The 27368-nt window shown below is 37.3% G+C and overlaps 1 protein-coding gene across 1 annotated transcript in view; it reads right to left on the bottom strand.

Moving 5' to 3' along the window:
- THSD7B (thrombospondin type 1 domain containing 7B) overlaps positions 1-27368 on the bottom strand; it is a 535886-nt gene that overhangs the window by 413316 nt on the left and 95202 nt on the right. The window lies entirely within an intron of this gene.

Here is a 27368-nt window from a genome sequence, read left to right as displayed (position 1 = left end):
GTCCATGTAGAGGGTAGGGCAATGGCTTAGAGAGACTGAGGCCACATCTGAGCAACAACAGAGGTCCTCCAGAAGTAACTCTTAGGCATGCCTATAGGCAGTCTAAGTTTCTCTGCTACCTAAATAAGCTTCACAAGAGTAAGCCTCGTGATCGAGGGCATGGCCTATTGATTTGGGTGTTCCAAAAGTTTGACACAGTATCACAGGATTCCCTGATGGTAAGGTTTAATAGTTCCATATTCTTTTTCCCCTTCCTCAGGAGACTTTGCCAATAATTTTTGATTATCTGCTTAATATACTCTAAAATGTTCCCAGAGATTATAACAATCTACACAGGATTAAAGGACCTCTTTCTTATTCTGGGCTCCTGGTGTTTCAGTTGTTCAAATGAGCTATACAGATAGGTTGAATTAGATCATGCGTTATAGAAAATTTCAGTTCCAGATCAAATGAACCTTTCCTCCATTGGTCTCCAAGAGTATGTGTGATTCTAAAATATGGACACTATCTTTCTTACCCCTATGTTCTGAATTACTTTAACCTCAAACTGTTCTGCTTCATTCTTATCTCTATCAGGTTATATATATAAAACAGCCTCTCAAAATCCAGAAATAATAATCACCACACCACTTAATGTGTCTGCTCTAAAAGCTTATTATCTAGGTCCCTGTTTCCTTATAAGGATTTTTTAAAGGTGACAATACCATTGTTGTTTTTTTGTTTTTGGCTTATTTTGTCTCACCAAATGCCCCACATGGTCATACACATCATTGCATGCCTCACAACTTTGTTCCTTTTTGTAGCAGCACAACTTTGGTTCATAAGTATACACCATTGCTCGCCAATCTACTGCTCTGTCACTGTATCCTTCAGCCACTAGCATTTATTGGGCATGATGTAGAAGGCCCAAAGTCCACAGTCCATCAACATTCTCAATTTTAGATAATTTCCTTGTTCCCAAAAGAAAGAAAACCCAGAAACACACCCTCGCCAAACAGGAAATCTATTCCTCCTCTTAACTCTTGTCCCTCCCCCCATTATTTACCTCTGCTGTTGCTGTGGTAGTGCTGATGGTTTCCTTTTGAACATAGCTCATAGCATGCAATAGCAGTTTTCCCCCATACCCTGAACTTAAACACTCTTTATACAAGAATCATATCTTTGAAGTAATTCTTTCAAAGAATTCATATTTCTAGTGTGAATCAGTGGGACACATAGGTCTATACAACCCCTTTCAATCTTGTTCATCTTCAATACGGTAATATTACTTATAGACCCACTAGAGAATCACCTTCACTCCTATCTATTTCCTTACATTGGAGTTCAATCTCATTAGCTAATGGTTCACTCATCTCTAGCATCTATGTATCTCTAAGTCCCCTATATTCTATATTATAAACCTCTGATTATACTTTATGCTGTCATAAAAGTGGAATTATATAGTATCTATCCTTTTGTATCTGGCTATTTTCACTCAGCATTATGTCCTCAAGGTTCATCCATCTTATCATGTGCTTCAGGACATCATTTTGTCTTGCTGCTGCATAATATTCCATCATATGTATATATCACATTTTTTTGACCCATTTGTCTACTTATGGGCAGCTGGTTTGTTTCCATCTTTTGGCAATTGTGAATAATGCTGCTATGAACATCGGTGTGCAAATGTCTGTGTCGTCGCTTTCAGCTCTTCTGGGTACATACCAAGTAGTGCTATTGCTGGGTCATATGGCAACTTGATATTTAGTTTCCTGAGGAACTGCCAAACAGTCTTTCATAGTGGCTGCCCAATTGTACATTCCTACCAGCAGTGCATAAGTGTCCCAGTTTCTCCTCTCCAACATGTTTTCCAAATGTTCTCCCCTCCAGCATTTATAGTTTCCCATTTGTTTAATATCAGCCATTCATATAGGTTTGAGGTGGTATCTCATTTAGTCTTGATCTGCATTTCCCTTATAGCAAATGAAAATGAACATCTCTTCATGTGCTTTTGAGCCATCTGTATTTGCTCTTCAAAAAAATGCCTATTCATATCTTTAGCCATTTTATAATTGGGGTGTTGGCCCTTTTTTTGTGGAGTTGTATAATTTATTTGTTTGTACAGGAAATGAAAACTTTATACAATACAGTGATTTCCAAATATTTTCTCCTCTTGAGTTGGCTGCTTCTTCACCTTTTTGACAAAGTCTTCTGAGGTGCAGAAGCACTTGATTTTGAGGAGTTCCCATTTATCTATTTTTTCTTTTGTTGTTTGTGCTTTGGGTGTAAAGTTTAGAAAGCTATCTCCTATTACTAGGTCTTGAAGATGGTTCCCTATATTTCCTTCCAGAAGCTGTATGGTGCTAGTTCTTATATTTAGGTGTTTTGTATAGGGTATAAGATAGGTGTCCTCTTTCACTCTCTTGACTATTGATACCCAGTTTTTCCATGCCTGATTACTGAAAAGAGTATTTTGCCCCAATTCAGAGGATTTGGGGGCCTTGTCAAAAATCAGTTGACCATAGATTTAGTGGTCTATTTCTGAACTTTCAATTCAATTTCATCAGCCAATGCTTCTACCTTTGTGCCAGTACCATGCTATTTTGACCACTGTGTCTTTATAATACTTTTAAATTCAGGGAATGTTAATCCTCCCACTTTGTTTTTCTTTTTTAGAGTGATTTTAGCTATTTGGGATCTCTTTCCCTTCCAAACAAATTTGGTAGTTAGCTTTTCCAAATCTTCAAAGTAGGCTGTTGGAATTTTGCGTGGCACAGTGTTGAATCTGTAGATCAATTTGGGGGAGAATTGACATCTTAACTATAGTTAGCCTTCCTATCCATGAGCAAAGAATAGCTTTCCACCTATTTAGACATCCTTGATTTCCTTTAGCAATGTTATTTAGTTTTCTGTGTACAAATCCTTTACATCCCTAGTTAAGTTCATTCCGATGTATTTGATTCTTTCAGTTGCTGTTTTGAATGGAATTTTTCCCTTAACTGACTCTTCAGCTAGGTCATTGCTTGTGTATACAAATGTACTGATTTTTGCACATTAATTTTATATCCCGCCACCCTACTGAATTTGTTTATTAGCTCAAGTAATTTTGTTGTACATTTCTCAGGATCTTCCAAGTACAGTATCATATTATCTGCCAAAAACAAGAGATTTACTTCTTCCTTTTCAATTTGGATGCCTTTTATTTCTTTGTCCTGCCTGATCACTCGAGCTACAACTTCTAGCACAATATTGAATAATAAAGGTAACAGTGGGCATCCTCGTCTTGTACCTGATCTTAGGGAGAAAGCTTTCAGTCTCTCTCCATTAAATATGATGCTGGCTATTGGTTTTTCATACATTCCCTTTACCATATTGAGGTAGTTACTTTTGATTCCTATATTTTGCAGTGTTTTTATCAGAAAAGGATGCTGAGTTTTGTTGAATGCTTTTTCAGCATCAATTGAGATGATCATGTGATTTTTCCCTTTTGATTTGTTAATGTGCTATATTACATTAATTGATTTTCTTGTGTTGATCCATCCTTGCATTCCTGGTACAAACCTCACTGTGTCATGCTGTATAATTCTTTTAATGTGCTGTTGGATTCAATTTGCTAATATTTTGCTGAGAATTTTTGCATCTGTGTTCAATAGGGAGATTGGCCTGTAGTTTTCCTTTCTTATAGCATCTTTACTCGGTTTGGTATTAAAATATTAGCTTCATAAAATGAGTTAGGTAGAGTTCATTGACTGTATTTTTTCCCCAATGCCATCTATTTTCAACATCCTGCAATAATGACATTTCTTTGTTCTTCTTCATGCCAAAACATTTTTTAATTAGCACATATAATCAGCATCATTGTACACTCTAAGCATTTCTAAATTATACCATCTCAGTCTTTATCCTCTATCTTTCCTTCTGGTTTCATTTCTGCCTCCAGTCCTTCTCCCTCTAACACACCCACATTCTGCTTCATTCAGTACACTCATATCATTGTGTCATAATCAGGTAGCACTGTGCTATCAATTTCTGAATTTTTACAATCAGTCCTCTTGCACAATCTGTATTCCTTCAGTACCAATTATTGAATTTCTATCCTATTTCTATCTCCTGATAACCTGTATTCTTAATTTAAATACTCTAAGTTCACTTATTAATATTAGTTCATATTAGGGAGACCATGCAGTATTTGTCCTTTTGTTTCTGGCTAATTTAATCACTCAGCATAATGTCCTCAAGGTCCATCCATGTTGTTACATGCTTCTTGACTTTATTCTGTCTTACAGCTGAGTAATATTCCATCATAAGTAAACACAGCTTGTTTAGCCACTCATCTGTCAATGGACATTTGGGCTGTTTCCATTTCCCGACAATTGTAAATAATGCTGCTATAAACACTGGTGTGTAAATGTCTGGCCAAATTGTATTCTAATTAGCAGTGTGTTATTGATTTTTGTTTCCACAGTTTCCCCAACAGAGTGTATCATTATACATTTTTTAACATTTTCTAATCAGAAAGGTGAGAAATGATATCTCAGCATAGTTTTTATTTGCAGAGTCAGGAGGAAAGTTGAACTTTTTATACATTTAAGGGTCTTTTGTGTATCTTTTTGCATGATTTTATCTGTTTTCCTATTTTAAAATTGGTTTCCTGGTCTTTTCTCCTCAATTTTTAGAAGCTCTTTGTATAGTTCAGGTATTAACCTTTTAGCTATAATATACAAACTAAACAATTACAAGGAGGAATAACTATTGAATCAGAAGGAATTGTGGAAACATCACAAGAGACTACTGTAGATCTCTATTAAAATAAATTTCAAAATTCAAATGAAATGGATAACTTCATAGGGAAATAAGTTTAGCAATATTCACCCCATTAAAAATAGAAAGCTTAAACAGACCAACTGTCCAAGAAAATATAGAAAAAGTTATCAAGGAATTACACCACAGTAAAGTAGCAGGTTCACATGGTTTCAAAGAGAAATCCTTCCAAATATTCCCCAAAACCAGGAAACCCAATGGTTTATAAACTGTTTCAGAATATAACATGGATAACTTGACCTGATGAAGATATTTAAAATAAGAAAATTTCATATTTTAAATATTAATGCAAACTTTTTAAATTAAATAGTAGTGAACAGAATCCATACCACATCAAGAATCACGACTACATGGGATTACCCAAGGAAAGCAAGGTTGGTTCAATAGGAGGAAATATACTTATATTTACACCATATAATTAATATATGTACCATAGTAACAAATCCAAGGAGAAAATTATACAATTATCTTCATATATACTAAAAAACCCTTTAACAAAATTCTACATCTACTCTGGATAAAAACACACATGAAAATAACTATTGACTGATAAATTCTTAAAGTATATTTATGTTAGTCCTAAAGTCAGCATCTTTCTTAATGGTAAAACACCACAGTTATCCCCACAAAGATCAAGTGAAGGCAATATTTACCACCATTCATCATATACTAGCTGATACATTTAGACTAGAGAAATTAATTGTATGGATACAAAGAAGTAAAACACTTTCTATTGCATATTATTTTACTGGGTACCTGGAAAGCCTTGGAGAGTCAAGGGAAAAACTAACTCAAATAAAATAATTCATAAAGTAGCAAGTTATAAAATTAACACAGTAAATCAACAGCCCTCATCTGCACGTACAACAACAAATTAGATGATATAAAAAGACAAAAAAACGCACATGCAACTGAAACAACAACAACAAGAAAAGGTAAAATACTTAGGAATAAATTTAACAAGAAATATACAAAACCTAAATAAGGAAAGTACTAGTATACTCTGAAAAGTCACAGAGATCAACATAAGCATATGTAGATACTCTTGCTCTTTGATAGGAACAATCAACATCATAAAGATATAAATTGTCCTAAATTAAAGTATAAATTTAATGTATTCCAAACAGAAATGGTAACAACCTTCTTTCCCCCCATGGAGCAGCTTCTGTCCAGTACTGCCTACTTGGATCACACGTACCTTGTAGGTCTCTTCCCAGGAGTCATTGCTCTGAACCAGATTGTATTATTTCAGTATTTTCACACACAGAGTGGTCTTTTTCTTTCTTGTGGTGGTTTTAGGTCCATTGTAGATCCATCACCAGCTCCCCTGCTCTCTCTTTCGGCATACCCTGGCTGCCCTTGAACTCTCCAAAGAGACTGTAGGAGACAGTGTATGGATTTGATGTTTATTTTCCTCCTTAACATAACTGGAAGTCTGACCCTTCCATGTCTTTTAGCTGTGATGAAGTTTTGAGAAGTTTTGTCATTCTCGTTATCCTTTATGTCTGGAGAGGAGAAGTTGAAATTATCATTTTTGCTTGGCTTGCATTGCTTTGGCTTTTACCTCATTCAATCTTTATAAGAACCCTGTGAAATGAAACTATTAACCTAATTTCCAGATGAAAGAGCTAGAGTCAAAACTTTAGACTCTTTTCTAATGTCAGTTAGCTTAGTGGGGTCATGGGAGAAAAATACCAAAGTTAGGAGACTTTAATAGCATGCAAAAGTTCATTTGCATGTTTTGTCATTTAGGTCTGAGATGGTTGGGTTTTAGTGTCAACTTGGCCAAATGATGATGCCCAGTTATCTGGTCAGGCAAGCACTGGCCTGCAAGGATATTTCATGGCTGGTTGATAAACCAGAAGAGCTAGTGTATTAAATCATCAGTCAGTTGATGGCATCTGTTGATCACAGGTGGCTGATTACACCTGTGATCTACTAAGGTAGGTCTTTCATCAATGAGGTAATCCAATAAATTGAATACTTTTAAGGAAGAAGAGACTCTTTGACTGCTTCTTCAGCCAGTGAGCCTCCCCTGTGGAGCTTGTCCAGACCCTTTATAGGAGCTGCCAGCTTCACAGACTGCCCTGTGGATTTTGGACTCATTCATTCACATGCTTACATGAGACACCTTTATAAATCTCATATTTACAGATCTCTCCTGTTGATTCCATTTTTCTAGAGAACACTGACTGATACAGGTCTAAGAGGCATCATCAAGTCTGTTGGCTTTTATATTCTGGTTTATATAACCAACATTCCTGAAAACAAGAAATTACTGATTTTATAGGAATTTGCTGCTTATAAAAAGTATGACAGGCTTATTATTGAGTATATCAGGCTTGGTGGAGTGCAGTACTTGACAAATGTACCTGTAACTATTATTTTCCTTCAAAATCTGGGTTTACTACCTCAAAATACTTTTATATCAATCAAATGCTTTCTGTTGCTTGGTTTTTCCATCTTTACAGATTTCTCAAAGACAAATTTATATACACATAAATGCAACTCAGCTTATACATACATGAATTGTTCATGAGTTTATACACATACTCACAAACACACACATGCAGACACACCCATACAAGCTTTTCCTTCTAGGGTATGGGAAACTAAATTCAGATCAAACTTAGAGCATGTTCAAATAATCTAACTTAATTTATAAACCTCACATCAGCATTTCTGATGGCTCTTCATCCTTTGTTCCAGGTTTTGCAAAGGTGAGATTGAACCTTTGCAAAGGTGAGATTGAACCTTTGCAAAGGTGAGATTGAACCTTTCAAGTGAAACAGTTTTCTTTTTTATACATTTATTTAATGAAAAAAAATTTATTATACACATTGCATAAATAGCAGTGTGTATCATGATAAGAGGCATACAGGTGGTATGCAGATGGCAGGGATTTTTAAAAATAATGTTTCTTATTCATGTAGCAATTGGAAACACTCATTAGTATGGATAAATGCCCAATTGTTTTTCTGCTTGCAAGGTTTCCTTTCACAATTCTTTCTACCTAGAATTTCTCTCCATATCTCTTTCCTTATTTTTCAGTGTACAAATCTCATGAATCATCAGAGTCCCATTTCAAAAACCACCTCATTCAGAAAGGCCTCCTAGCCCTAAGAATCCCAGCAAGAAAGGAAATTCTAATCATGGGCAGCAGCTTAACTATTTTTCCCCCACAAACTTTTCTTGCTTATACCATGTGTGTATGCATCTCATTTGCTTCTTATGTGATAAAATTCTTAGAGTATATTTTATGCATCTTTCCATATTCTAGAGCACATATGTATACATTCATGTTTTGCTGAATAAATGCATATTGTGCAACAGACTATTATTTACTATATACCTATGATCAAGCTTGTTAGTTTAGATAGCTGTAGGAGCTTTCCCCTTTTATGTCTTTCCTCCCTCTCTTTGGTCAAATCTCCAATCTCAGTAACACTCTAGGAGGCACATAGTATAAATGGTAACACCAGAAATTCAGCTTCTAACACTTATTCTAAGCAAACCATAAATATTCAATTATTGGGATATTCATCATAACATTATTTGCAATAGCATAAAATGAAAACACCCTAAATATCCATCAATATGTAGAGTTCCTTATATAAATCATGGTACACATGTCTTGTAATATACAAAGGAGCCTAAAATGATGTCAAAAATGTGTACACGGTACATAAACTGCTTATAATAAGTTGCAGGTCATCATCCAGCGTATACAATACAATCCATATCTGCATATGTGCATATTTAACTCAGGGTGTATGAGACCATGCAGAGATGATGGGGGACATTTGGAGGAACCTAACAAAGTCTCAGGGAGTCAACTTCCCAGAGAGGACAACACCTAAACTGAGATGCACAGATAAGTGAAAGTGACAGGGCCACAAAAGGGCTGAGGTATAGAATAGGGTGATAAAAGGCCAAGAGATAAGATAAAGCGTAAGTCTGTGGAACCCCAACCATACCCAGACATGCAATGAGGAAAAGCAGAACTCTTGATAAACCCCAGGTTTCATTCTGTCTCAAAGCAGCAAGGCAGCCTCTCCCTCTAATCTAAGCCCCATACTTAGTGCCCATCTCAGTCTGAGGATACAACAAGAGACCAATGAAAATGCAAGTAATACAGAAATGACATAACCTTATGAAAATAAAATTATATCTGGATAATGGACCACAATATCTTGTAATAGCAAACTAATGTAGAAAGGATGACATCAGGGAGGGAATAGTAAATTCTGGTAGTAGATGAAAGGACTAAAGGTAGCAATTTTTCTGCTTTTCCAAACTGCTTGTCATTGTCAGGAAGAGTGACTTCCCTTGCAGAGGTTAGCATCAGCATCTCTGAAGATCAAGCAACAATCTGCACCAAAGGCCCTTAATGAGGAAAACCCTTTCTGTTCCCTGAGACCTCTTTTAAGAGCAAAGCCACACTGCAGTTGGCAGCTGGGCTGGGGTGATCGTTGGTCAGTAGCAGTGCGGCTATGAAATCGCAGTATACCTCAGCCCTGGCTTAGCCTCATGATAAGCAGCCCACCCCAAGGAGACACTAAGCTAGCCAATGTCAGCTAACAATTGCCAGGCTGTCAGTGGGCAGTCATCTCCTAGAGCTATGATGACAGCTGATGGGGTGTATGCCCCATCAACTCACCATATGAGGGAAAAGGTATAATCCCCTAAAAGTTCTGTAAAAAATAAAGCTTGTCAGAAACATGATTGCCTGACATTATAAACTGTGAATCATTTCCCTAAATAAATTAAAGAGGAATATATGCACATATGCTTTAACCAGCAAGCCCCGGAAGATTCTAATCTAGTATTTAGCACTGAAGCTGTCACTCTGGCCCAAGAAAGCCTACAAAAGGATAGCCAGAAGGACCATGCTGTGCGGAAACCCAGCCCCACACACCCATGGATACCTTTGTCATCAAAGTCAATGAGTTCAGAAAAAGAGCAAGTTCCCTAGCTGCAGGCGGGTCTGGCAGAATCTTTGTCACCATGGCAATTCCACACTCCCATCCCTCTTCTGAGACAGTTCACAGCAGACGTTAGGATGCTGATTCTATAACATAATGCCCAAAGTCGGGCAACTTGCTTAAGTCCTAAAGCAACTAGAACACAGGAGAATTAAAAACCAGCAATAAAACAATCGATATTAACTGTGATATGCTAAGTATCTGGAATGCTCCAAATCTTGAATAGCAAGTGACATATATGTCGTTTCATTGAACCTCACCTCAAGCCTACAGAATTCTTAAAATTATCACCATATGGTTGACCAACTATGGGGAAAACCAAGTAGACGATAAGGGATTTAAATTCCTTAGTCAACCTAAAGTTTCAAACCCAGAAAAAAGACATACGTATTTTCATCACTTTAACTGTGGATTATTCCCCTCTCGTTAATCAACAACTTTTCCTGGCAACATGGATCTGCTTCCACAATGGGGGCCTTTACACAAGTTACTGAACATGTTCAAGTGGCTGAACAAGACGATCTCTAAAGTACCTTCTACGCTTGAAACCCCTGGATCCATCTGGGTCTTGCAATTTACTTGACATGGTAAGCAATTTAAAATTATTAAAGCACTTTCTATTTTCAGGAGTGTTTGTGAGAAGGAAACTCAAATTAAAATGAACATGTTGGGCAACTAAGTTTGAAGCTGTGTAGTATTAACTATATGTGAAGCAGGAGATGAGAAATAGGAACAATTAGTTAGGGAAGGGATAGTCAGAGAAGGCCCCATTTGCAACACAGACTATATCACGGCAAAAAGAGGATGGGAGTGAGTTACCAGAAGACCAGTATGAACAATCGTGAGGTTTCTGCAGAAGGGACAGACTTAAACTTGAGCTTTAGGGGTATATGCAATGAGTGATGATGGCATTGTGTCCTCCTAAATAGTGTAGATGCAAACACAGTAAGAAGGAGTAGGACTCACAGTGGACATCATGGTGTGTCCAAGCTCAGGTCTTCTATTGGGGAATTTATCAGTCAGTTCTCTCCAGAGAAACAAAACCAGTAGGAGACATATACAAACATATACATACATGCATACATACATACCTGTTTGTACACATTCTATTGCATAATATACTTAATAAATATAAACTCAGAGATTTATTTTAAATAATTGGCTCATACAATTGTGAGGGTAACTCCAAAATGTGTAGAGCAGGTAGCAAGCTGGAAACTCAGGGAGGACTTGTGGACTTGAATTGGAAATCCTTAGGGGAGGCCAGCACATGAGAAACTCAGAAAGGAGGTGACACTGCAGTCTTGAGGAAGAATTTACTCTTACTCAGTTGTTCTAGTTTGCTAGCTGCTGCAATGTGATATACCAGAAATGGAACAGCTTTTAAAAAGGGGAATTTAATAAGTAGCTAGTTTACAGTTCTAAGGCCAAGAAAGTGTCCCAATTAAAGCAAGACTACAGAAATGTCCAATCTAAGGCATCCAGGGAAAGATACCTTGGTTCAAAAAGGCCGATGAAGTTCAGGATTTCTCTCTCAAGTGAGAAGGCACATGGCAAACATAGTCAGGCATTCTCTCTCAAATGGCAAGGCACATGGTGAACACAGTGTCATCTGCTAGCTTTCTCTCCTGGCTTTCTCTTTCATGAAGTGCCTCAGGAGGCATTTTCCTTCTTTATCTCCAAAAGGTCCTGGCTGGTGGACTCTCTGCTTCTCATAGCTATGTCATTCTCTGCTCTCTCAGGATCTCTAGCTTTCTCCAAAATGTTTCCTTTTTTATAGGATTCCAGTAAACTAATTAAGACCCACTCAAATGGGTGGAAACATGTCTCTATCTAATCCAGTTTAACAACCACTCTTGATTGAGTCACATTTCCAGGGAGATGATCTAATTATAGTTTCAAACATACAGTACTGAGGGATTAGAAGAAATGGTTGCCTTTATAAAATGGGATTAGGATTAAAACATGGCTTTTCTATACACATCCTTTCAAACCATCACATTCTACCCTCTGGACCCTAAAAAGACATGTTTTTTCCAAATACAAAATACATTCATTCCCTCACAATATCAGAAATCCTTAAACCATTTCAGTAGCAATACAAATGAAATACAAAGTTAGAAACAGTATAAACTCCTATCAAAGTTAATTATAGGCATGGTCTATTCTAAGGCAAAATTCTCCTCTGGCTTTAGACCTACAAAAACTCAAAACAAGTTATTTTCTGTCAATACACAAAGGAGGAACATTCATAGGATACATACACCCATTTCCATAGGGAGGAAGGAACACAGGGGTCACTGGACCCATATAGTTCTGAAAATCCACAGGGCAAAGTCCATAAGATTTCAAAGTCTGAGAGTCATTTATCTTCAGGGCTTCTGAAAGCAGCAGTCCCACCCTTTCCAAGGACCTATGCAGATGACTGCCTCTCTCCAAACGCAACCTTGGGGGATGTTGGGGAGACCACCTTTTTCTTGGTGCCACCCTCTCCAAGGATCATGGCTGCACCCGGGCTCTCTGCCACCTCCGGGGCACATGCTCAACCCCTCCATGTGGTGGCAATCAGGCTCTCCCCAAACCCCAAGGAATGCGCGTCATCCTCTCCAAGGCCTGAGGCGGCATGACTCTTTCACTGCAACAAAATAGAAGGCCCATCCTCTGTCTTGGGGGGAAATTTACCCTCTCCATGGGCTTGGGTGGGTCCACTCTCCTGGCCCAAGGCTTCCTGACTTCAGACCCCAGCCTCCATGGTTTTGCCTCTGAAGTTATTTTTCCTCCATGTGCCCCTTCTCTGAACCTCCCAGAACAGACTGGCAGAGGCTTTGTTTATACAGGTCCCACAGCATTGTAATTTGCTTTCTATGCAGCAGCTTTGGATCACGCCCATCAGACAAAAGGAGTTTCCACAAATCCTTCCTGGATAACTCCATGTTCGATTCTGGCTTTCTCTGAAATGGCTGACTGGTTCCACAATTGGCCAAGTCCTCATGTGAGGCATTATTCTCTGGGATCTCCCTTCCTAGAAGCCCAGAATTTTCCAGAACTTCAATTTCTGGTTTCTTTGCACCCAAAAGTTCAGTTCTCAGCTCATCTCTTTCCTGTCGCTTTTCACTATAATCTGTGAGGAGAAACCAGGCTGCACTTCCCACATTTAATTTGGAGATCTCTTCTGCTAAATATCCAAGTTCATCACTTTTAAAATTTGCCTTCCAGCCAAAGTCACTAGTTAATTTTGCCAGATTATCTGCTATTTTAAAACAAGGTCCACCTTCCTTCCAGTTTGCAATAACACTTTCCTCATTTCTATCTAAGGCCTTATCAGAAGTATCTTTATAGTCCACATTTCTACCAACAGTCTCTTCAAAGCATTTTAGGGCTTCTCTATATCAAGCTCCTCACAACTCCTCCAAAATCTTCCCCTTATCCATTTAAAAAGCTCTTCCAATATGACTGGTATTTACAAACCACAGCAACACCCTGCTATCTGGTACCAAAAAATCTGTTCTAGCTGCGGGGATGGGATATACCAGAAATGGAATGGCTTTTAGAAAGGGGAATTTAATAAGTTGCTATTTTACAGTTCTAAGGCCGAGAAAGTGTCCCAATTAAAACAAGTCTATAGAAATGTCCAATCTAAGGCATTCAGGGAAAGACACCTTGGTTCAAGAAGGCCAATGAAGTTCAGGGTTTCTCTCTCAAGTGAAAAGGCACATGGCAAACACAGTCAGGGTTCCTCTCTCAAGTGGCAAGGCACGTGGTGAACACGGCATCATCTGCCAGCTTCTCTTCTGGTTTCCTCTTTCATGAAGCTCCCCGGGAGGCATTTTCTTTCTTCATCTCCAAAAGGTCACTGGCTGGTGGACTCTCTGCTTCTCGTGGTTATGTCATTCTCTGCTCTCTCAGAATCTCTAACTAGAATCTCCAAAACGTTTCCTCTTTTATAGGATTCCAGCAAACTAATCAAGACCCACCCAAACAGGTAGAGACATGTCTCCACCTAATCCAGCTAACAGCTATACCTGATTGAGTCACATCTCCAGGGAGAGGACCTAATTACAGTTTCAAACATACAGTACTGAACAGGGATTAGAAGAAATGGCTGCCTTTACAAAATGGGATTAGGATTAAACCATGTCTTTTCTAGGATACATACATCTTTTCAAACCAGCACACCAGGAAACCTCAGGTTTTTTTACCTTGAGGGCTTCAAATTGGATGAAGCCCACTTTACATTATCAAAGTTAATCTCCTTTACTTAACGTTAACTGATTCTAGATGTTAGTCTAAAGATACCTTCACAGGTATCTTTATGGGATAAAAACAATGCAGCTGTGCTTCCCTATGTCAGCTTCCTGCTCCTTCACTAGGAAGTGACAGCTGAAGTCATGTTAGTGTCTCTTATAGTGTGGTCGCTTGGTAAGCATCTGAGGCTGGGTAGCTATTGTTCAGGCTGGGAAGGTATTATTATGCCTTCACAGCAACATCTAGGGTGGGGTTTGACCAAATAGCCTAACCAAAATTTGATGTCAAATTTTGACCTAAGATCCTCAGATCTGGAATGCACACATCATTAGGAGTCAGTGTGGACAGATGTGCATTTGAAAGAAACTTAAAGGGAATCATAGTCAATTACCCAAACTGAGAAGCATGACAACTATGGCCTCTTTTAGAAACACACAGCAAAGTAAATACCTTTATCATTCTAGCCTAATCAGCAAAAAAATATTATCTGGTCATCAATGATAGCACAAAATGAATAACAGAATACTTCTTTTACCACAAATACATTTCCCTTTATAAAGATTCTCATGTCTTCTCCAGCGTGGTAGCAGTGGCAGTTACCCTGCAGTCCTTTTCATCCTTCCAAATCGCATCCCCAGTCAGGGTTTCTGGACTATTTTAAATAAAGGAATCAGAAATATGTCTGGTCAAACCAGGCAATCTATTATGCAGTGATGTATAGACCCAACACTATTTCAGCACAGAACTTCAGCCCAAACAGTAATTTAGAATTCCAAACACTCCCTGCCCTCTAAGCCACAAAAAGGAAGTATTGTTCTTGGACTTTTATATAAAACTGCACATCTCAGTCCATCTGGTGAGTCATTATGTTGAGCTCACAAAACCTTCCCGAGGAACTGACCAATCATTCCTTCCTGACACACAGGCACACTCTGGTCAGTCCATATTCCCACAGCGCAACTACATCCGTGAGAATCTAATCCTACCATGCTCCAACGCCAGCATCTCTCCTCGCAAAGCACTTTGTAGGAACAATAGCTACCCAGCCTCAGATGCTTACCAAGGGACCACACTATAAGAGACACTAACATGACTTCAGCTGTCACCTCCTAGTGAAGGAGCAGGAAGCCGACACAGGCAAGCACAGCTGTATTGTTTTTATCCCATCATTTGACTCCCTGGGCATTTCTGAATAGGAAACCAGGGACAAAACTTCACTGACAGCCCTGTAGCTAGAGAGGATCTACAGGCCATTTCTCTTAATGAAGTTTAATATCTAAAATATTTTTCATTTTATTGTAGAAAGCTTGTTCATTTCTGGGTTGGCATTTGTAATTCTGGGGGCTCCTTTTTGAGTATTTGGACAAGCATGCCACTTTTGTTTTCCACAGCATAGCTCTACGGTATTAGTGTCAATGGGTGAAATGATAAGGCAAAGCTAAATTTGTTCACTTATGACTATAAATAATCACATGAAATAAAAAGGAGTGTAAATAAACCCTCCCTAAAATTTCATTTTGGATGAGTAGAGTGAAGCCTCATATCCCCAAATACATAGCTTCACCTCTAAACATAATTCAGAATTAGTTTGGAGCCATCCACCCCATAAGAATAGATGTGTAATACAATGAGTATTCTATTATTTTGCCTTAATCCTGGATCTCTGGCTCTCTTTCTTTCTCTTTCCCAAGTAGGAAATCTACTACTAATCTGGGAAATCAGAATAAACGATAGGAAGGCTGGGGATGCATTATTTTGTTTGTTTTTCGCAAGCACCGGGAATTGAAGCCAGGTCTCCGGCAAGGTCCGCCTGCTGAGCTACCATGGCCCACTCACATTATTTTAAGTGAAGAAAATCTTCACAGAAACAATGATAAAACGTAGGCTTACACTCCACTGAAAGTAAACTATGTCATCATTGTAGACATTGCTAAATTATTATTTTTTTAATAATCTCTTCCAAAAAATCTGCAAAAATCAATTTTCTAACACATAGATACTAACATAAAATCTCTTTTTGGGGTCTCCTCTTCCTACTAGTTTAAACTTAAATTTAAATTCTTCTCCCCAAAAACAGAATTCCAAACTTTTTAGCCAACAAACAATTTTACACTATATTTCTGGGACTCAATCTTCAAAATTCTGCTTTTGCTATCCTCAAAGATAAAACAAATATTTATTTAAGTATCTAATAGGTGTGAAGGACTCTACGAGGCACTGCCAAGCTATCTGATTGCAACAGCTTCTCACATTAACCCATATTGGTATTTCCCCTACTTCAGGCTTAGGAAAACTGAGCTCAGAAAAGCTACATAAGGTTCCCAATGAAACCAGACATTGATAGTGTTGGGATTCAGTATGAGATTTTTCTATTCTATATCTAACAATTTTTCAATTATATCATGCTGCCATTCAGTTTTAGATGTAGATACAGATGATGTAGTAGACATAGATACAGAAACAGACACAGACATATATATAGACATATCCATATGCAAACATATATATAGGCATAGTTATATACAGGGATATGGATTTTTTTAACTTCTTGTAGATTACATGCCCCTAGAGATAGAAATATTCATCAGCTTCTTAGATATATAAATTTCATTATTTGACATTAGCTATCTCAACTCCATATCCCTATATATAATCTCAGAATAAGTCCTTATATTAATGTACACATTCAGGGATAAGGATACAGCACTAGTGCTCGTACTGTGACCTCAAACAAGTAATAAAATCTCTCTTGACCTCAATCTCCTCAGTTATAAAGTGGAGTAAGCCACCAATCCCTAAGTTCTCTGCAGGGCTACTGTGAGAAGTAAAATGAAATAATATAAATAAAAGTAAGTGTTTTGGAGTAAGTAGTAATGTAAGTGAAAGTAAGCGTAAACTAGCACATAAATGGAATGTGCTATTATCTTTAATCAAAACCACCAAAGAACACCTGCATTTTTCATCCTTATTGCATACCATAAACAAATTTATAGTCTAAAAATAAAATCATCCCAAAGTAAAATGTTAGGAATGACAATGAGTCATTTTTCACAACAAAGGAATTGATTTTCCATAGATGTTCTTTCCTGTTTCATACAGGGACCTATATCCATCAATGTCTAACTCTCCTGTATTGACAATAGGTATAATTAATGTTGAATACATAGTCATTTGGCTCAAATTATTATCAGAGCCTGAGGCCTCTAAGTTTCCTCCCTATTACTGAAAGGATATGCCAGGAATTATATAGTAAACTGTGCTGTTATCAAGGCATTTTCTTTAATTAAATAAATAAATAAAAGCTATTCTCTTTTATAAAATGATCTAAGCTAAGCCTTGGGCTATGCCTGCACCTTCCAATTCAAAACTTATAAATCTTTCACAATCATCATTTTAAAGCCATAATTTCAAACATCTAGAATGATTTAAAATTACCAGACACTATACTCTTGCAGATAAGTGCAACTTACAGAAAAATCAAATAGCTTACGGATCCTTCATTAAACCTTTATTTTATTTTGCTTCACTTCAAAACAAGCTATATTGTACCAATGTTAATTTTTGGTTCTTGACAATTGAACTATGATTTGTGAGATGTTAACATTGGGAGAAGAGCATGAGGGATATAAGGGAACTTTCTGTAGTGTGGTTGCAACAGTTGAGTTTTCTTATAAGTCTAAAATTAGTTTTAAAAAAAAATTTTAAAAAAATAAAAATTTTACAAGACAGCATCCTCATTCCCATGAATCTGGGAACTGAGCCTCTGAGAGATTAATCATTTGCCTGTAGCCATGCACTTAATATTTTCCATTAATTTATACTAACAATTCATTCTATAAAGTATTTAAGGCAGCTTATACACATAAAAGATAACAATTATAACATTTTTACAGCACTAATCAAGTGCCAAAAACTGTTTTAAGAACTTGATGTGGATTAAATCAATATTAACATCAAGCCTATGATGTAGGACTTATTCTTATTTCCATTTCACATGAGAAAGCAGAGAAACCAGGGAGTTCAGTAACTTGCTGAAAGGTCACATCTAACAAGTGGTGAAATGAGGATGATACACAGATTACAAGATGGCATTCAAATGGGAGGAAAGAAAGGCAGGAACAAAGGGAGCAAAACATAAAATGAATTCAATAGTGAGTCAACACGGAAGTCTGATGACCTGTACAACCTCCAGGGTACATTCAACACAAGGCCTCCATGTGATCCAGACATTAGAAGAAGGTTTGAACACGAACTAATCAGAGTTTCTCCTGAGGGTTCATATATGGGATGCCAATAAATACAATGGAAGCACTCCAAGTCTCATAATTTTATAGACACCACAATGAGTTTCATGAGGAAAAGCATTATAACTTCACACACTAGAGGCAGCTGATATCACAGCAATAAACCATTCAATAAAAGCAACTCTGCTCTCAATATTAAGCGTGCCAGACACACAGCTCTCCCTGGCTTGATTAAATTCAGGGAAAGATTTCAGAATATCTGGATTATTATCGTTTCTCTTGGCCATACTTTCAATAAATACTGGATGGAAAGGATTTGAGATTGTGTTCCCTGGCAAGTTCTTAAAACACAGGATTTTATTGGTCTCGGTAAACAAAACCATTATGCCTTAATATTTTTCTAAAGGGAAGTCACGCTTCCCCTTTCAGATCATTCTCTCACACCTCTTCTTCATCAACAAACATTCCCTGGGACATCTTATAAAGAGTGACCAATTAGGGAGGTAACTGCCACTTCTCCATAAGAGAAGTTTCCATTTTACAGAAATTCAAAACTTTAACTTGCATCATGATCTTAGTTAAACTGTTGGCTTTAATTGTAATGCATTCAAAGTATATTGCAAATTTCCTTGTCTTAATTTTTTATTAGTTATTTAAAAGTAATTACTTAATTAATCACAACCTTTTCTTGGTAACTTGAGAATGACTCTGGACTCTCCTTGGTCTGTGGTTTTCAATCAGGAACATTATTACTCCTTCAGGTCGTGACTAGAAATACGCTGACACAATTAGGAGCACAACTGGAAATTTTTGAGGGAGAGTCAGAAATGCAAAACATCCCCAAGTACAGTAAAATCAAGAAAAATAAAGAATTTCCCTGTCCAAAATGGCAGTGGAGTGTCCCTCACTTGCAGAATAGTGTGGAAATTCCGCTGTAGTAACCTGAGAGAGGGTTTCCAACTGCTACACAAATGCAGTCGGTGACACTCAGCTCATTATCATCCCCACTACAGCTAGACAGCTAAAATGCAACATGCAATGTCATGCTAAGGCAAAATTTGTCATCTTTGAATTTCTACCCATTTGTTGCCAGAATAATACAGAAAAATTACTCTTGTGTTCTCACAAATCACCATCTAGGTACACTTTAATAAACTCTGATATGATATGAAAGGCCACTTATGTAATATGCAATTTTGCTTGTTTTTTACCAAATGCTCACAAACTTCCTAAACGGTGTTACTTAGCTGTTCTATTATTGCCTCCCTCTAGGAAAATTCCCACTATGAATGAGCAAAAATCTGGTTCTAATTTCTGTCTCCTACCTTCTTCCTTCTGGTTTTAATATTTTATTTTTCAGAGGATCTGTGTGTCTTTCTCTACTTCCAATCTAGCCTGCTGAACAAATCCTCTCCTGCTTGGCTGTCTGAAAGCAATCAAGATTAGGACAAAAGTTGCTAGGGTAAACTAGATAACTAAACAGTATTTAAATCAACTACACTTTAGGCCCATGTGTGGGTACATTTCCATTGAAAATTGCACCTGATGGTCTCTATTTTCACTAAAGGAGAGGCAGCATCTTTAGTTCACAGTTAGAAATTGGTTTCATCTTTTGGGGCTATACCAAAGAACTGGCAGTGGTTGATTTCAAAGCTGCATTGAGTGAGAATCTCAAGCCAAATCTGGGTTTAACAAAAATAACATTAATTAATTAAAGCTGCATGATGGGTCTGAGACAAAGCAATGTCCATGTTATCAGCACATGCAGTATGCCTTGCTGACACATATAAAGCAGAGGTGGCGCTCATTTGGAGTTCAAGGAGTAGAGTCTAAAATCCTGATGTTAGAACTTAACTACTTGAGTGACTATGGGCACTCAACCTCCCGACTACAATTTCCTCATCAGTAAAACTGTGATAATAATAATAATAATCCCCAATTGGGCTATTGCACAAATCAATTAGAAAAAACTCACTTAAGATCTATAAACATGTATTGAGTACATCCTATATGCCAGGCATTCCAGCATCATGCCAAGAATAAAATAATACACAAGAAAAAGTCTCTACCCTTGAGAAGCTAAGATTTAAATGGGAGAAACAGACAAGTAAGCAGATAGCTTCAACATAATTTGTAGACATAGATAACTGATTCACAAAGTATTATGACAACACAGAAGAGGGCACACTATCAATTAGGATGACATCTCCAGCAGGTGATATAAACTCTGACAGAAACTAGCTCTAAAAACAAGGAAATGTATTATCTTACATAACAGCCAGTGCTCAGATTGTTGATTCAAGGAATCAACGAAGTCTTCTAGGGCCCAGAGTGTCTTCATGTCTCTACCTTACTGTCCACAACAACGCCTTCATCTATAGCCACTAACCTGTTGACAATAGATAGATCACTGCAGCAATTAAGACAATGGTCTTCTGTGTTCATACCCTTCTCTCACATCCCGTTGGCCCAAACAGACTTAACCCTACACATTTATGAACCATCTACCTGTAAAGAAAATAGAATTATCATAATTGGCTATGACAAATAATCTGGGGTGGGAAGTCATTATAATGTTTCCTTGATATACTAGACCAGCAGCTTTAAAAGAGGGCAGGTAGGGGTGGAGGGGCAGGGTCCTGAAGGAGACCCACCAATTTCTACGGCTGAACAGGAATTAGCTGAAGGGCAAAGAAGAAGATGAGCATCTCAGGCAGCAGAACATCATGGTCACGACCAGAGACGTAACTCCTCACAGAGTTAACAGAGGAGAAGTAACCCTTATTGTGAGCCATGGACTTTCTAGATGTGTGTTGTTCATTGAAATCTATGTTGAGGTTAAAAGAAGTACCATGGTCTTAAGACGTATCTAACTTATAATGCATTTTCCCTTTAGTTCATGTCTCCTTAAAATAAAATGTATGATCTTTGCAATAAAAAAATTAAGGCATCTCTCCACAGAAGATAATACAGTTAAGGCAAAGAGGACACCTAACTTGGTAAGTACAGAATGGAAAGCACAAAGGGTTATACAAAACTTTCTTTTATTTAAATAGATTACTTGCTCAATCAAAAACATGGAGAAAAAATATTGTGAATAAGACTACAGATCTTGATATACATATTTTGTTCTAATTTTAAGATTATTTTCTTGGGGCTAATTTAGTACTTTTATATATGACATGAATTCTCAATTTGATTCATTGATAACTGTCTGAAGAATACCTTCAACTGGTATTTTCTTTGTTTATCTAATGTATTTCCAAATCTCTTACCAAGCATTCACAAGTTGGAAAAAAAAGTTTCCTGTCACTAATTCTCTCCTCTGAAAGTTGCTATCTTTTCCATTGTCTACTGCCATTCATGTTTTGAGAGGTGAAGTCTGAGGCCACCCTGATATTCATGCTTGATATCCATTGTTTGGTGTAGGGTTTCCTTGTTTATTTTTCCATACATGCACACAGATAGACACACACACACATATATACCCATATAAAAATATATATAAATATATACAAACACACAAAATTTTAATCATCTTCTAATTGATTTTGCATGGAATGGTGGTTCTTTCCAGTATATATATAAAGCTTGTTCTAATCAGGAGAATGTTATTTCATTATATTTTCCTGAGCACACTTAGATCGGTACAGCACAGGTAAGCCTCTGATCACATTCCCTAATCCAGCGATATTGGCCATCTGATTAGAAAATACTTCTCCATCATACTGGAAATATGTTTTACTCCATGTTATTTATTTTTCCTATGTCAACACAGAGGGTAAAGTGGGAAGATGCTGTGTCAGAACTTAACAGCCTTCAGTCATATAAAACTGCCAAACACCACCTTAAAGTACATTTCAGAAAGTGAAACAAAATGATAACACTGTGATTAACGCTGTAACTGTTATTAGCATTATCCTATTATTAACACTGTAGTAGAGTAAACAAAGGGATAGGGAAACTTAGAGCAGGCCCAAGGGGAAAGTTGAAGGTAATGACAAGTGTGACAAACTAACTTTTACTCCTGCTAAAAGCTTGGATTGATGATTTAATCATACGAAACCATTTTGAAGGATCAGTGCAATCTATGATTCATTTTGCTTCTTGAATCATGGAATGGGAGCAGAAAGTAGGCTGTCTAGTGAACTCAGAAGAGACGGAAGGAGGAGAAAGCCTTCCTCTGACAGCAGACGCAGAAGCAATTCTTCTAAATTTTACAGGTTAAAAAAAAATCAGACTGTATTTAGCCTGATTGTGAAATACTGGAAGGTAGCGATGTGAATATAGTCATTAAGTACCTCAGTAAAAGAGGAAAAAAGACCAGCCTATTTTGTAATGTCTAGGTACGTAACAGGGGGAAAGAGGAAATAATTCAAAATACAACACCAGTTTATTGACAGACAACATACAGTAAATATATTTGAAACTGCACTGCAGTGCCTCTCTCTTTAGCATTTAAATTGATTCAGCCGTTTACATTTATTTCCCACCTTCCCATAAAACGTGCATGAGGAATCTCTGATTAAAATGAGTCTCTATTTTTCTCTTTTGGATTCCCTCATTGTCAAACATTATTAAAGTTTCACCTCTAATTTCACTGCAAGACATCTAAACGAAAGGGAATGAGGAACTCAGGTACAGGAACTCTCAAATTTAATCTCCTTTGCAGTATGATTCCTGTAGTGTGAATTGCAGCCTGATCATATTGGCACTTTCAACTGCAAAGTCAGGCTCATTTCAAAATGTAATACAGCGTATGTGTCACCACCACACTTCTTTCAGTCAGGACACTGATACCAAACTGCTATCAGTTGGTGGTCTGAAAAGATAGCTTGCTGAAAATCCTCTCCTCTAAACTTAAATAACTCAACTCAGATATGTGTCTTCTGTTTCTACATGAGGACACTACTGCTTTCCATTATTGGATCTTTAAGCCATACATCTAGGAAGCAATAAAGAAATAAGAGAATATTTACTCACTGTTTGCTTCTGGAAAGACAGTAATATATATGGATTGCAAGAGTAACTCCCCCAGCAGGAAACAACAAAAAACAGATTACGATGAAGCCTACTGTTGATTCTGACTAAGTGTAAGACATGCCTTGCACTTTCTAGCCTGCTTCTGTTATCTGCCAGCATCATGAGCGTGTCCATAGCCACTCCCTCCTCCACACCCACTCTGTTTAGAGCAGTGTTTATCTAAGGATGGTTCCTGCACCAGCAGCAGCAGCATCACCTGGGAACTTGTCAGAAATGCAAATTTCATGGGCTCCACCTCAAACTTACTAAATCAGAAACTCTAGGGTAGGGCCCAAAAATCTGTCTTTTTACAAGCCTTCCAGGTGACTCTGATGTACAATAAAGTTTTAGAACTGATCTAGAGCAAAGGAGATAGGACAATATGTGCCCATTCTATTATTGTTTCCCTATGAAAATAATCACCTAGGAGGTGCAAGGGTAGTTCAGAGGTAGAATTCTCATCTGCCATGAAGGAGACCCGGGTTCAATTCCCAGTCCATGCACTTTCCCCCCCCAAAAAACACAGGCAAGCAAAAGCAAACAAAAAATATTCAATAAATAGTGCTGCGATAACGGGACACTCACATGGAAAAATAACGAAATGTGACCTCGCCAAACAGCATACAAGAAAAAAGGGCAGGGCAACAGTGGCCCAGTTGCAAGAATTCTCGTCTGCCAAGCTGGAGACCCGGGTTCGAATCCTGGAGCCTGCCCATGCCAAATAAAAAAAAGTAAATTAAATTTAAAAAAATCACCTAGCTATCCAAAGAATTCTCTTCTTGTTTTTATTCATAAATATTCCACTGCACTCTGGAATTCATACAAAATGAAAATATGAATAAACTAGTTTTCCCCAGAGAGTCATAAAATGCCTCAACTGTTGGAAAACAAGTCTAGAGGAATGGTATGAGTTACTGGGATTGCCTAACCCAGAAAGGAATAGGTTTCAATAGTGTTGTTTTCTGTTTTCAAAGGAAGGACAGAGAAAGTATATTGAGCCTCTTTGATATTAACAAATAATTGGAAAACAGCATGGTTTGAAATGCTGAATAAGCTCTCATGAGAGAATATATCATTTTTTTCTTGGAAAATGATTCTTTAACAAGTACCAATATTATGAGTTGAATTAGATTCTATATTTCCTAAAGGATGGCTCAATTACATACTGTTCCAAGTATCCTTGTCCTAGCTTAAGTTGTCCCATAATCAAACTCCAAGACAAAGAATCTTGCCTTGACTGAGTCTTTATTTGGGAAGAATGCCAGAAAATCAGAGGAGTACACAAGTGAGACAGAAATTGGAAGGAGGCTGACAAAGGATGTGCAATCAAGTTAGTTACCATCACGAGCAAGTGGATAACTCTAGGAAACAGCACAGAACACACATCTTAGGTTGTTCCACCTAAGTGACAAGGGAGCTGGGTATTTACACACCAACTCTCACTCCTCGGTTGAAGGTTGCTTCCCAGAACTGTTTCTTCCCTGGAATTTCTAACTGAATATGGGAGCAAAGCAGGGTCCAGAGATCAGAGAAACTTTTCAGGCAAAAAGATGCAAGTGGTAGCAGCTGGAATTCAGGCAGACACATAGGAAAACAGTAACTGGCCGAGGCAATCCGGTAGGACACAAGAGTGTCTGCTATGATCCACTAAGTAAAAATTCCATGTTTCTAGGAATTTGCATTGTTAAGACAACATGCATGCCCATATTTTCTCTCCCTCCTTTGATTCCTTGGAATGCTTGATAACATAATTCTTACATTCCCAAATTCTTATGCCACTTAAGTATTCCGTGGGTATTTTTCTGGTCAAAATAGGAAACAAGTAAAAATTGAAAATATATGAAAAATACTTCCTTTTAAAAATCAAAAGACATACCCAACTTGCTATTATCACTTCCCGAATAAACATCTTAATAAAATGATTATTTATTTCAACGAAAGGGCCATTGCTCAAAAATTTAAGAAAATTCTTAATTAGATTTATTTCATGGTCTCTATAGCTTCAGTGGCAGCTTTAATTTTGTAGAGTCCCTTTATGGGGTTGATTCACTGCAGCCATATACTTGTGTGGGAAAGAAATGCCTATGAAAATCTACACCTTGTTCTTCCTAAATCCAGAACAATAAATATTGTGCTGAAAGAGCAGGTAGAAAGTCGTGTAAGTAAAAGAAAAAAAATACATATAGAAGATAAGACAGGAGTTGTTGACACACATGACATACAGCCTGATCAAAAGATTTAGAAAAATGACTTTAAAAAGGAGTTTTATTTAGAATTGTGGTGAAACAAAATTTTCAGATAAATAATTTCTTATCTGAATGGAGTTCTACTTTATTCTCACAGGTGAACCAAAAAACAGTTTTTTTGAGATTACAAAACAAAAACAAAAAAATAACAAAAAACCCAAACAAAATTTCCAACTCCAATAATACATTTTAAAACATTATTAAAAAAAAAAGCCTAACTCAGGTAAATGAATATTTTAGTCTACTTTTTACCAGAGTCATTCTAAAAAAAATACTTGTAATATTTGAGCTCACAAACACATGCCTTTTTTAGCCAAGATTAAAGATCAACATCCTTGGGTTGTTCGAGGTCAATGACACAAGGTAAGAACTAGTAGAAAAATGCCTCTGAAATGAAAAGCAAAGTCACCTTAATGACGGGAAATCATTCCTCATGTTTGCTGTGCAAATATATACGCCACTTAAGGAAAATACTTGCATGGTAAAGGCCTAGCCCAACTGTGAAAAATAAGAAATCTTGCATGCAGAGGGTCACTGCAGCAATACCAGAGAATTCTAAATCCCATGTACCTGTCAGCGCGTGAACTTGGTTCTTTCTGAAGTATTACACTCTTCATCAGCCTTGGTATTTGCTCTTTACAAATGGAGAACATGCATTGCATTATCTTTGAATAAAGATGTTTGCAGGAATATACAGACACTTTTTTATTCCAAAACAACCTATTTGGTAAATTATGGAGCAAAACAGATGGTGAAGGTTCAGGGTTTGACTGTTCCAGTGGGCAGCATCAAGTTTGTCAAATGACCTTGTGAAGTCGTTTGTCCACTTTGCATTATGGAGAAATGAAAGATGGTAAATAATGGTCCCTTGCCCTGGCAATGTGGGGATTTTTCCAGCCTGTTCTGCAAAGATGATGGTAAAACTTCACTTACTGTCAGAGAAACCCACGATGATGAACCAATTACATTTGAAGAAACAAAGTTTAAAATTGAGTGAATAAACTTGATATTCTAAGGGAGAAAAATGTAGGGCATACATCTTCCATTACCCACCATTTACATTTCAAAGGGGGCCCAATTTGAACATTTGAATGTAGGGATGGTACTCATCAATGAGAAGGAAAAAAAAAAAAAAACTATGTGTACTCCATACTCAGGAGATTTCTTCTGACTGATACTACTGATGAGGTATTGTGCAGAGAAGAGAAATCAAAGCTTATACACCAAAGTACTGAAATGAGACGCCAGTTCATTCTCATTCATATACTCATACATAAAATGTATTATATGATTTTTTCCCTCAAAATATCACTCACTATACATTTTTTTTTCTCTCTCTCACAGGATTGGGTGAGAAAAAGAACTTCAGCAGAACTGACTGGACAGTATCATTAAGCAATCAAAGCAGAGAGAACTGTAGAAATTCATGGGTGGCTCCTTGGATCTTAGATATTCCAAAATAGATTACATTCTTATATTAACCTACAAGGTTTAGGCATACCAAAGTGATATTTCCAGCGCTCTTAGTATTTTCATTAAAATTTTTTATCTGATTTTTATATAACTAATTGGATATCTTAACATGGTTTTATCCTGATAGTGAGATCTTAGATAGGGTCCCCTTAGCTCCAGTGTAACGTAGCTAGCAATATTTTTTGTTTCCAAGCCAATGGTCTGAACAAACTTCCAAGGAGAGATAAACATACTTCTAGTGGCAAGAGCACCATCCAAAAAGACATGGTCAAAAGTCCTCCATAATCTGGATCACGGCTATTGTGGAAATCTCTTGACTCCACACTCTGAATGGGATGGTGGTATTTTGCTAG

This window comes from Tamandua tetradactyla, chromosome 3 (genome assembly GCF_023851605.1).
Source record: "Tamandua tetradactyla isolate mTamTet1 chromosome 3, mTamTet1.pri, whole genome shotgun sequence".
In the NCBI taxonomy this organism is placed as follows: Eukaryota; Metazoa; Chordata; class Mammalia; order Pilosa; family Myrmecophagidae; genus Tamandua; species Tamandua tetradactyla.
This window is presented reverse-complemented; position numbering and strand designations above follow the sequence as displayed.